Consider the following 12,717-nt stretch of genomic DNA (forward strand, 5'->3'; position numbering starts at 1 on the left):
AAGGACAGGTAGTGTTGAGGAAGCAGGGATGCTGCAGAGGGATTTGGACAGGCGAAGAGAATGGGCAATGAAATGGCTGATGGAATACAATGTGGGAAAGTGGGAAGTTATGTACTTTAGTAGGAAGAACAGAGACAGAGACAGTTTCCTAAATGGGGAAAGGTTTCGGAAATCTGAAGCACAAAGGGACTTGGGAGTTCGAGTTCAGGATTCTCTTCAGGTTAACAGGCAGGTTCAGTTGGCAGTTAGGAAGGCAAATGTAATGTTAGCATTCATTTCGAGAGGGTCAGAATACAAGAGCAGGGATGTACTGCTGAGGCTGTATAAGGCTCTGGTCAGACCACATTTGGAATATTGTGAGCAGCTTTGGGCCCTTATTTAAGGAAGGATGTGCTGGAGTGAGTCCAGAGGGGGTTTGCAAGAAAGATTCCAGGGATGAAGAACTTGTCATATGAGGAGAGGTTGAAGACTCTGAGTCTGGACTCAGTGGAGTTTAGAAGGGTGCGGGAAGTCCCGGATAGAGTGGACATGGAGAAGATGTTTCCATGAGCAGGAGAGACTAGGACCTGAAGGCACAGCCTCAGAGTGAAGGGACCTCCCTTTAGAACTGAGATGAGGAGGAATTTCTTCAGTCAGACAGTGGGGAATCTGTGGAAAACATTACTGCAGACAGTTGTCATTATGTCTTTAAGACAGAGATAGATAAGTTCTTGATCAGTAGGAGGATCAACCGTTACAGAGAGAAGGCAGGAGAATGAGATTAACAAACATATTAGCCATGATGCAATGTCGGAGCAGACTTGATGGGTTGAATAGCTGCTATATCTTATGGTCTTTGCACTAAGTGCCTAATAGATTGTGATGCATCACATAGTTCAGTCCCTGAGATTCAGAGCTTTCTGAGCATATGCTATGAGTCACCCACACTAAAAAGTGTTCAGGCAGCTGGACGACCAACACAACATACGGGCGAGGAGCCCTCTGGAGCCTGCTTCCCCCATTCTATACAGGTGTGACTCACTTCATCCCAGTCTCGGCCCCAATTTTCTCCCCTCACTCCCTTTAACCCCTCACTGATTAACAATCTGTCAGTCCCCTCCTTCAATTTATTTAGTGTCCCGACGTTGACGGGGGGGGGGGGGGGGGGGGGAGGAAGAGTCCCAGAGATTCCCACCCCCTCTCCCTTGGAGAGAAGCCATTTCTCAGCATCACTGTTTTCAATCTGTCCCACCCTCTTCTCCTGAAACAATGACCCTTTCACTCTAAATTGTCCCACATGAGGAAACACCCTCCCTCTGTCTCCTTTGTCAATCCCACCCCCTTTAGCGTCCTATATCCCGCAGTTGGATCTCCTCTCATTCCTCTAAACTCCAGAGAGTATTGGCCTTAACTACTCAATCTCTGTTTTGAAGACAAACCTCTCTGAATATGAAATGTACAAAATCACATTGCAGTTGGATCTTGGATGTAGAATACACATCACAAAGTGCGTTAGTCATAACTTCTGAGAGATCTACAGCCCAAAAAAAGGCCCATCGGCCCATCGAATCTGTGCCGTTCAGAAATAACCACCTCACTATTCTCTAATCCCATTCCCTCAGCACTTGGCCCTTTTAGCCCTGGCGTCACGAATGCACATCTAAATCCTCCTTCAATGTGATGAGTGTTTCATCTTCTCCCACCCTTACAGGCAGTGAGCTCCAGATTCCCACCACCCTCTGGGTGAACAAGATTTTCCTCACATCCCCTCGAAACCTCCTGGCCCTTAGCTTCAATCTATGCCCCTCCTCCACCTCTGTCAAGGGGTGAAAGTTCCTTCCTATCTTCACCCCTCATTGATTTATACATCTCTCTCTTTCAATCCACTCTGCTGTAAGGTCAACAACCCCAGTCTGTCCGATCTCCCTCAATCACTGAAACTCTCCAGCCCCCAAGGCAACCTGCTGGTAAATCTCCTTGTGCATCCTCTCACAGTTCATTTAGATATGTCCCGTTGGTAAAATGTCTTTTATTTATAGCTCACTCCACTGGTGCATCAGGAAAGAAACACATTGGTTATTTTGTAGTGAAAAGGGAGGCCATTAAGTTTTAATCAGCAAAGTTATGTTTTTTGCAAGCAGTTAATGTAAAGTCACCATTGTCTCATTAGAGAGAGGGAGAGAGAGGTGTGGGAGAGAAAGAGAGAGAAAAAGCAACAACTGTTTATGGTTTAACCTGAGGGTCGCCACATCTAAGGCACAGGGAATGATCATTCACAGCAATCTCAACCAGATCAGCAATTGAAATACAAGCTGTCAACGTGACTATACATTGTAAGCCAACTATAGAATCAGAGCTGAAAATGTGTTGCTGGAAAAGCGCAGCAGGTCAGGCAGCATCCAGGGAACAGGAGAATCGGCGTTTCGGGCACAAGCCCTTCCTCAGGAACTATAGAATCAACTGAGCAAACCAACCCCTACATGACAATGGCAAAAACATTGGGTGGCTCAGTGGCTGAGTGGTTAGCATTGCTGTCTCACAGCGCCAGGGACCCAGGAACAATTCCAGTCTCGGGGTGACTGTCTGTGTGGAGTTTGCACATTGTCCCCTTCTCTCCACGGGTTTTCTCCGGGTGCTCCGGTTTCCTCCCAAAGTCCAAAGATGTGCAGTTTAGATTGGCCATGCTAAGTTGCCCATAGTGTGAAGGACATGTGGGTGAGGAGGATTAGCCAATGCAAATGCAGTTTTTCAGGGATAGGGTAGGGCAGTGTGTCTGGGTGGGATGCTAATCAGAGGGTCAGCGTGGACTCGATGGCCTGAAAGGCGACTTCTATAATATGCAGGTTAGGGGGATTGGACATGGTTAATGCAGGGTTATGGGGATAGGGTCAGGGTTTGTTTGGAATGCTCTTCACTGGCTTGGGGTGGACTGGATGGGCTGAATCCACACTGTATGGATTCTGGCGACATCAATGTTTAGCACAAAGATGTGGTGAAATTTATTCTGAAATTAATTTTGATGAGTATTCATTTTCAGTTTCTGAAATAACGTGGAAGTAAAATCCTATGTTTTCAGCTCTCCAGGGTATGATCTGCTGATGTGAGTGTGAATCTTGCTGTGGCAGGTGGATTTGGAATGCGATCTTAAACAAAAACAGATCTGGAGTTAAGACTCTAATGATGACTGTTGTCAGGAACAAACAACCATACGGTTCAAAATTGAAGACTGAGTTGACGAGAAGTTTCTTCTCTCAGAGGATTGTGAGTGCTTGGCGCTCCTTGCCACAGAGAGCTGTGTGTGGGGACAGGGAACAGGTTTAAAGCTGAGATGGATAGAAACTTGATCAATTGGGGAATTGAGTGTTACATGTTAAGTGCAGGAAAGTGACCGTGAGGAATAGTGCATCAGCCATGATGCTTTTTTCTGGCTGAGCAGGCAATAGACAATAGGTGCAGGAGTAGGCCATTCAGCCCTTCGAGCCTGCACTGCCATTCAATATGATCATTGCTGATCATTCCTAATCAGTATCCTGTTCCTGCCTTATCTCCATAACCCTTGATTCCACTATCTCGAGGCTCGAGAGGCCAAATAGCTTTCTCCTGTTCCTGTCTGTGATGGTCCTTCAGGGAATGAAATCTGTCCTCCTCACCCAGTCTGCTCTGCACATGACTCCTAATCCTTTCCAAACTCCTCACCTCCTTTTGGCTGAGCAAGTCGATTGGTTCAAGGACATTTCGGAATTGTATCCGCTTCCCACTTTGGCAGAGATGGCCACATCCTGTTCAGAGTACAGAGAAATAACATTTGTCAGAGTCAGTTTTAGGCTTATTCCAATCACATGCTTTGCCAAGAGAAATTGGTCTGGATAATGACCCCAGATATTCACAGCTCCTCCAGTACATTCTGATTGTCTTTCAGGCAAAGATTATTCTCATGCATTTTCATAGTCATACAGCACGGAAACTGGCCCTTCAGCTCAACTTGCCCAAGCTGACCAGGTTTCCCAAACTCAACTGGGCCCCTTTGTCTGTATTTGGCGCATATTTCTCAGAACCTTTCTTATCCATGTACCTTTCCAAATGTCTTTGAAATGTTGTAATTGTACCTGCCTCCACCACTTCTTTTGGCAGCTCATTCTGTATACGCACTGCTCTCTGTGATAAATTTGCCTTTCAGATCCCTTTTGAATCTGTCCCCTCTCACATTGAACCTATGCCCACTTGTTTTGGACACCCCTACCCTGGAGAAAAGATCATAACTATTTACCTTATCTATGCCCCTCATGATTTTATAACCTCTATAAGGTCACCCCCTCAGCCTCCAATGCTCCAGGGGAGAAAAGCTTCCCGCTTATGCAGCTTCTTGTTATAATTCAAACTCTGTATTTGTGGTCACATCTTTATAAATATTTTCTATACCGTTTCTAGCTTCAGAACATCCTTTATACGGCAGGTTGACCAGAAGTGTACACAGTATTCTATAAGTGGCCTCACTAAATCCAGTACGGCACGGTGTCGCAATGGTTAGCACTGCTGCCTCACAGCGCCAGAGACCTGGGTTCAATTCCCGCCTCAGATGACTTACTGTGTGGAGTTTGCACATTCTCCCCGTGTCTGCGTGGGTTTCCTCCAGGTGCTCCGGTTTCCCCTCTCAGTCCAAAAATGTGCAGGTTAGGTGAATTGGCTATGCTAAATTGCTGTAATGTTAGGTGAATGGGTTAATGTAGGGGTGGGGTGCGCTTCGGCAGGCCTGTGTGGACTTGTTGGGCCGAAGGGCCTGTTTCCACACTAAGTCATCTATAGCTGTAACATGATGCCCCAACTCCTGCTCTGACTATTGAAGGCAAGCATGCCAAACGTTGCCTTCACCACCGTGTCTCGCTGCAATGCCACATTCAAGGAACTATCCACCTGCACCCCGAGTTCTGTTTGTTCGCTTCCCAGACTTTGCCTTACCAAAATGTAATACCTTGCCTTTATTCTAATTAAACTTCATCTGCCATTCCCTGACCTACTGGCCCAGTTGATCAAATTTCCATTGTACTCTTAGATAACCTTCTCTGTCCACAATTACACCAATGTTGGTCCTGCTTCTATCTACTACGTTTCTCTGTTGACCTGTTTTCAGGCTGACCAAGCAGTGCAGTAACCACCCTACATCACATACACCACCCTGAGGCACACAGATACAGGAGGGAACGAGGAACCAGGTCAAGAAGAAGAGGGAAACATTAATGCCAACCTTCCACGTTCATAAATCGATCAGTAGCAATCCTACCTTCCAGCAAATAAGGAGGACAAGGAAGAGAAGGCAGAGCAATGTCACATTTCTGTGACTTGGCTAGGCTTTGTCTCAATTCACTCAGTAAGATGTTAGTTCCAAAGATCGACTTGGTTTGAGAAACCATCTGCATAATTGTCTCTCCCACACCCCTCAGGGTGTCAGTTTATCTCACTGTAGCACAATCTAACTGTTGATTTGAGATTTTATGCTGTTCCTTCCGAACTTGAGCATCCAGTAGGTCTCCTGGTGAATGGGTCCATGCAGATGTGCCAATGAATTGAATGTACTCTCCATGTTTTGTTTAAATTGTAGTGAGCTGGAAATAATTCAAGGTGGGATTGTTTTCCAGCCCTATCTTCATTGCCCTCTTCATCACTGTCAATATATATCAGCTCTCTTTTCATACCTCATATGGAATCTGCCATCTGGCTCTAGGCTGGATCTATGATCCCAGGCTGCACAATCCAAAATCCTAATAATTCTGAGTAAAGACATTTCTCCTCATCTCACTCCTCGCTCTCTTGCTGACAATTTTGAAATTGTGACCCCTAGTTACTGGCATACCAACTAGTGGTAACAAAATACTCCTCTTTCCCCTGAAACTTTTTCATAATTTCGATCACTTCCATAAGGTTCCCCTCTTAATCTTCTCTACTTCAAGGAAAAGGAGCCTGATGCCACTAATCCTTCCTTGTATGTAAAATTCTTCATTGCTGTTATCATTCTAGTAAATCTTCAATGAATGCTCTCCAGAGCTTGAAGTTCCTCCCTTAAATAAAGTGCCCAGAACTGAACACAGCTGTAATCTGACCAATGATTTCTTCACAAAGGTTTCAGCTTGCCTGGTCAACTTCAGAGAATGATAAACGTGAACCCCCCCAGGTCCTCTACTCCAGTGCTCCCTTCAAAGACACACCATTGACCCTGCATTGTTGCTCTGTGTTTCTGGTAGCAAAATGCACTACCTCACATTTCTCTGCTTGGAATTCATCTGCCAGACATCTGCTCATTTGGCCAACTTGTCAATCTCACTGTGAAGTCACTCAGCATCATCCTCCCAATCACTCATCTCCGTGGGTTAGTATCAACTGCAAATTTAGAAATTATATCCTCAACACCCAACTCCTAATCATTTATATAACCAATGTAGTTATCAATTTGTACTTGTCAGTTTCTTCTATGTGCATGTAACTATCCATCTCTACATGTCCGTTTTCCCGATGTGAATGTGTGTGTGTTTACCAGTCTGTTCATGCTCTGTGAATTGAGACAGTCAACATTAATCTGTACTTGTCAATTTCTCCGATATCAATATGTGAATGCAGTTACCAATCTATGCCCCTCAATCTCTTGTCAATGTGAATTTAAATATTGATTTCTACCTGTCAGACCCCATTTGATGAATGTGAACACTGCAGGTACTAATGTACCTGCGAGACTCTGCTCTGTGAATATGAGTGTCGTCGTCATCAGAGTGTAGTTGTCAGATTATGCTGTGTGAAACTGGGAGTGTAGTTATAATTCTGTTCCTGTCACTTTTAGCTTTGTGAATGTAGTTATTAATCTGTCCCTGACAGATACTGAAATGCGAATGTGTGACTTGTTAACAGAAACTGACCGATGGACACTGATAGTCACACATTTGCACCACAGTAACTGTCGTCATTATTTGTTTGTCTGTTTCAGCAACATGAATGAGTGTGTAGTTATCAGCCTGCACTTGTCAGGTTCTACTGTTGTGTATCAAAGTGGAAGCTCGTAATATTCTCTGTGTCTATGTGATACAATCTATGATATTTGTTATGAGGGTGTTGAGACTGGATCTTAATCTTTTCTGCATTTTGTGACTTTTTTTAGTTGACTGTCAGTTGGTTGTGGTGGGTGGGGGAGAGAGGAGAAAGGGCGATGGCAGAAGGGAAACTGCTTTATTCTGAGAACCATTCTGACTTATGGTCACACATTTCCTGTTTGGGTAGAGAGTCTGGGATCTGTGGTATCACTGAAACATTTAGTTTTAATTTGTACCCAGACATTGTTGGTATTTTTTTGTAAAAGAGTTTTATTCTGCATGTCAGTTCATTTCTGTATGATGTTTTTTAGACCAATATGCAACACAACAGCATGTCATCTCCTTTCTCATCAAAATCAGAATCGCTGGTATGGTACAGCTCGGAAGCAGACCATTCAGCCCATTGTATCTGTACTAGGACATTCTCTTATGAATTAGATCTGCAGTAAACATTGGGGAATGTGAACTTCATCGACTCATTGTCAGCGTCTATATGAAAAGGACAACTTGATATCAGTTCTGCTGTCATCTGACTTTTAATAACTATAATGCTAGTTTTGATGATTCCCACAGTCTCAGGTAGAGTATATTTATTTCATTCATTTATCTCAGTTCATGTCGCCTGTAGTGGATGGGAAACAGCCAAAGTTATTTAATTGTTAGTGCCTGACGCAATCACGTGCAAGTGAAAACGTAACACACTGCAACAGAAAGGATTCTGGCTGCTCTTCAGAGTCAAGGTAGGAAACACAATGAACTTTTTGTATCTTGTATAGTGCAGAATGTAACAGGCAGTAATGAGATATAAAATGTTCATATTCAGAATGCCATTAGTTTTTGTTTCAGTGCATATTGATGTACTTTTCTGAACACTGCTGATCTAACAATCAGTGTAAACTAATCCATTTGCAACTAAGTGAAAGGGTGACAAACCATTCAACTGCATTGGAGCTGACTGACCATAATGTTCCTGGTACAAAAAAGACAATTGGCTAATTCACTTCTATTTTCTGATGTAGACAGAGCATTACCCTGCTCTGTAGTGTGATGATGCACCATTAATAGTACTCTTGTGTTACTCTATACTAGGGAGGAGGAAAAGAAAAGGACTCTTGTCATGCAGTGCAGAGTATGTAAACTGTCAAATTCGATTTATGGAATAATCAACACTGTTCAACTCTGCTTGAAAATAAAACAAGCAGTTCTACAAACCGACCAATTTTGGCTTTTTTTTCCCCTTTCTCCACTGCTTTGAAGGGTGGTTATTAGATTCCATTGATGCATTGTGAAAATTGCAGCCAGATTTCACGCTTTTTTGTGATACATCCGAGGGAGGGGGAGGAGGAATCCAGAGCTCGTTGTCGATAATTGCAACTAACTTTGAAAGAAGTACATAATTATCTTAAAAAAGGTTTCTGGTTGGACTGAAACAAACAAAACAAAGTCTTCTATTACAATATGAAGAAATGGAGAATGTGGTTGTGATAAAGATGGGGATGGCAGCTTCTCTGCTACCATGATACATTTATGCAAATGGATGCTGGCTGATCAGGATGAAAATTGTGAGCTGGTTGTTTCTGATCGGTGCAGACTCTAAAGTTTCAAAGGGCCTGATTCTGTGCTGTCAGCCTCTCACTCTCTGACAAAGGAGCTGTGGGTAGAAATCATTTTGAATGGAACATTTCTGTTACTTGCAATGGTATTGGAACTGCAAGGTGCTTAGACTTTGTAATATGTGTCAGGATGGTGAAAGTCAGAAAGAGAGAGAGAGAGACAGACAGAGAGTCTGTGTATTGGGGAGGGGTGGGGGGCAATGTTTGGTTACGTACCTACACAGTAATCATTCTATGTCAGGCTTTGACAGAGAATGTGCATTTGGAATTCATATTATTTGATTGCTGTGTTCATATACATGACAAAAGATTAATTCTGTCACTCTCAATTCCTGAGAGCTGTAATGTTCCCTTCAATATAAATTTGAACTCCATATCGAGAGTTATAGAGATGTACAGCATGGAAACAGACCCTTCGGTCCAACCCATCCATGCCGATCAGATATCCCAACCCAGTCTAGTCCCACCTACCAGCACCCGGCCCATATCCCTCCATATACCCATCCAAATGCCTCTTAAATATTGCAATTGTACTAGCCTCCAGCACTTCCTCTGGCTGCTCATTCCATACCCGTATCATGCTCGGTGTGAAAAAGTTGCCCCTGAGGTCTCTTTTATATCTTTCCCCTCTCACCCTAAACCTATGACCTCCAGTTCTGGATTCCCCGACCTCAGAGAGAAGACTTTGCCTATTTACCCTATCCATGCCCATCAGAATTTTGTAAACCTCTGTAAGGTCACCCCTCAGCCTCCGATGCTCCAGGGAAAACAGCCCCAGCCTGTTCAGCCTCTCCCTATAGCTCAAATCCTCCAACTCTGGCAACATCCTTGTAGATCTATTCTGAACCCTTTCAAGTTTCACAACATCGTTCTGATAGGAAGGAGACCAGAATTGCATGCACTATTCCAACAATGGCCTAACCAATGTCCTGTACAGCAGCAAAATGACGCCCCAACTCCTGTACTCAATACTCTGACCAATAAAAGAAAGCATACCAAATGCTGCCTTCAATATTCTATCTACCTGCGACTCCACTTTCAAGGAGTTATGAACCTCCACTCCAGAGTCTCTTTGTTCAGCAACACTCCCTAGGACCTTACCATTAAGTGTATAAGTCCTGCTAAGGGTTGCTTTCCTAAAATGCAGTACCTCGCACTTATCTGAATTAAACTCCATCTGCCACTTCTCAGCCCATTGGCCTATCTGGTCAAGATCCTATTGTAATCTGACAGTGAAGATCCACTTCACTGTCCACTACATCTCAAATTTTGGTGTCAGCTGGAAACGTACTAACTGTACCTCTTATGCTCGCATCCAAATCATTTATGTAAATGACAAAAAGTAGGGGACCCAGCACCGATCCTTGCGGCACTCCACTGGTCACAGGACTCCAGTCTGAAAAACAACTCTCCACCACCACCCTCTGTCTTCTACCTTGGAGCCACAGTTCTGTATCCAAATGGCTAGTTATTCCTGAATTCCATGAGATCTAACCTTGATAATCATTCTCCCATGGGGAACCTTGTCAATAGTTCTCTGGCTTGTCCTTACCACCCTTCTTAAACAGTGGCACCATGCTAGCCAACCTCCAGTCTTCCGGCACCTCACCTGTGACTATCACTTATACAAATATATCAGCAAAAGGCCCAGCAATCACTTCTCTAGCTTCTCATAGGGTTCTGGGTACACCTGATCAGGTCCTGGGGATTTATCCACCTTCAAGCATTTCAAGACATCCAGCACTTCCTCCTCTGTAATCTGAACATTTTGCAAGATGTCATCATCTATTTCCCTACAGTCTATATCTTCCATATCCTTTTCCACATTAAATACTGATGCAAAATACTCATTTAGTATCTCCCCCATTTTCTGCAGCTCCACACAAAGGCCTCCTTGCTGATTTTTGAGGAGCCATATGCTCTCCCTAGTAACCCTTTTATCCTTAACGTATTTGTAAAAACCCTTTGGATTCTCCTTAATTCTATTTGCCAAAGCTATCTCATGTCCTCGTTTTGCCCTCCTGATTTCCCTCTAAAGTATATTCCTACTTCCTTAAGGATTCACTCGATTTATCCTGTCTATACCTTTACATATGCTTCCTTCTTTTTCTTAACCAAACCCTCAATTTCTTTAGTCATCCAGCATTCCCTATACCTACCAGCCTTTCCTTTCACCCTAGTAGGAATATACTTTTTCTGGATTCTCGTATTCTCATTTCTGAAGGCTTCCCATTTCCCAGCCATCCCTTCACCTGCGAATATCTGCCCCCAATCAGTTTTCGAAAGTTCTTGCCTAATACCATCAAAACTGGCCTTTCTCCAATTTAGAACTTCAACTTTTAGATCTGGTCGATCCTTTTCCATCACTATTTTAAATCAAATAGAATTATGGTCGCTGGCCCCAATGTGCTCCTCCACTGACACTGCAGTCACCTGCCCAGTCTTATTTCCCAAGAGTAGGTCAAGTTTTGCACCTTCGAGGAGAAAGTGAGGACTGCAGATGCTAGAGATCAGAGCTGAAAATGTGTTGCTGGAAAAGCGCAGCAGGTCAGGCAGCATCCAAGGAGCAGGAGAATCGACGTTTCGGGCATAAGCCCTTCTTCAGGATTCCTGAAGAAGGGCTTATGCCCGAAACGTCGATTCTCCTGCTCTTGGATGCTGCCTGACCTGCTGCACTTTTCAGCAACACGTTTTCAGCAAGTTTTGTACCTTCTCTAGTAGGTACATCCACATACTAAATCAGAAAATTGTCTTGTACACACTTCACAACTTCCTCCCCATTTAAACCCTTAACGCTATGGCAGTCCCAGTCTATGTTTGGAAAGTTAAAAACCCCTACCATAACCACCCTATCATTCTTACAGATAGCTGAGATCTCCTTTCAAGTTTGTTTCTCAATTTCCCTCTGACTATTTGCGGGTCTATAATACAATCCCAATACGGTAATCATCCCTTTCTTATTTCTCAGTTCCACCCAAATAAGTTCCCTGGGTGTATTTCCAGGAATATCCTCCCTCAGCACAGTTTATCAGAAATGCCACTCCCCCCTCCTCTCTTGCCTCCCTTTCTATCCTCTCTGTATCAGCATTTATATCCTGAAACATTAAACTGCAAACCTGCCCATCCCTGAGCCATGTTTCTGTAATTGCTATGATATCCCAATCCCAGGTTCTTAACCATGCCCTGAGTTCATTTGCCTTCCCTGTTAGGACCTTTGCATTGAAATAAATGCAGTTTAATTTATTAGTCCTACCTTGTCCCTGCCTGCCCTGACTGTTTGACTCATTTCTGTTCTCAACTCTACCAGCCTCAGATTGAGCTCTTTCTTCACAATCTCCCTGTGTCCCATCTTACTAGTGTATATCCTCCCGAGAAGCTCCAGCAAATCTCCCTGCCTGTATATTAGTACCCTTCCAATTTAGGTGAAATCCGTCCTTCTTGTACAGGTCACTTCTACCCCAAAAGAGATTAAAATGATCCAAAAATGTGAACCCTTCTCCCATACACCAGCTCCTCAGCCATGCATTCATCTGCTCTATCCTCCAATTCCTGCCCTCACTAGTTGATAGCACTGGGAGTAATCCAGATATTATTACTCTCGAGGACCTCCTTTTTAAAATTCCTGCCTAACTCTCTGTAATCTCCCTTCAGCCTGCTGGACACACTTTCCTCATTCCTGAAGAAGGGCTTATGCCTGAAACGTCGATTCTCCTGTTCCCTGGATGCTGCCTGACCTGCTGCGCTGTTCCAGCAACACATTTTCAGCTTTTGGTTGGAGCATTGAGTACAAAAGTCAGGATGTCATATTGCAGCTTTATAAGACTTTGTTTAGGTCATACTTAGAGTATTGTGACAAAAGATTAATTCTGTCCTTCTCAGTTAGTGATAGCTGAAATGTTTCCTTCAATATCTGTACTCACTATCTACTTCACATATGGTTGCTCAAACATAGTCTATTTGTTCACCTCTGTTGTAACATGAAAAGTATCCTTACTAAAGTTGAGAACCCATGAGGACAGCCTCAAATTGGGTTCCTGTCACACTACACACAC

General features: G+C 43.7%; 1 protein-coding gene across 1 annotated transcript in view; it reads right to left on the reverse strand.

Moving 5' to 3' along the window:
- Window positions 1-12,717, reverse strand: part of LOC122544520 (high affinity immunoglobulin gamma Fc receptor I-like) — a 223,148-nt gene that overhangs the window by 182,273 nt on the left and 28,158 nt on the right. Inside the window, exon 4 of the transcript XR_006310358.1 lies at window positions 3,676-3,758. The gene's annotated coding sequence lies outside the window, so the exon portion shown is untranslated. The remainder of the gene's footprint in view (window positions 1-3,675; window positions 3,759-12,717) is intronic.

This window comes from Chiloscyllium plagiosum, chromosome 50 (assembly GCF_004010195.1).
Source record: "Chiloscyllium plagiosum isolate BGI_BamShark_2017 chromosome 50, ASM401019v2, whole genome shotgun sequence".
NCBI classification, from domain to species: domain Eukaryota; kingdom Metazoa; phylum Chordata; class Chondrichthyes; order Orectolobiformes; family Hemiscylliidae; genus Chiloscyllium; species Chiloscyllium plagiosum.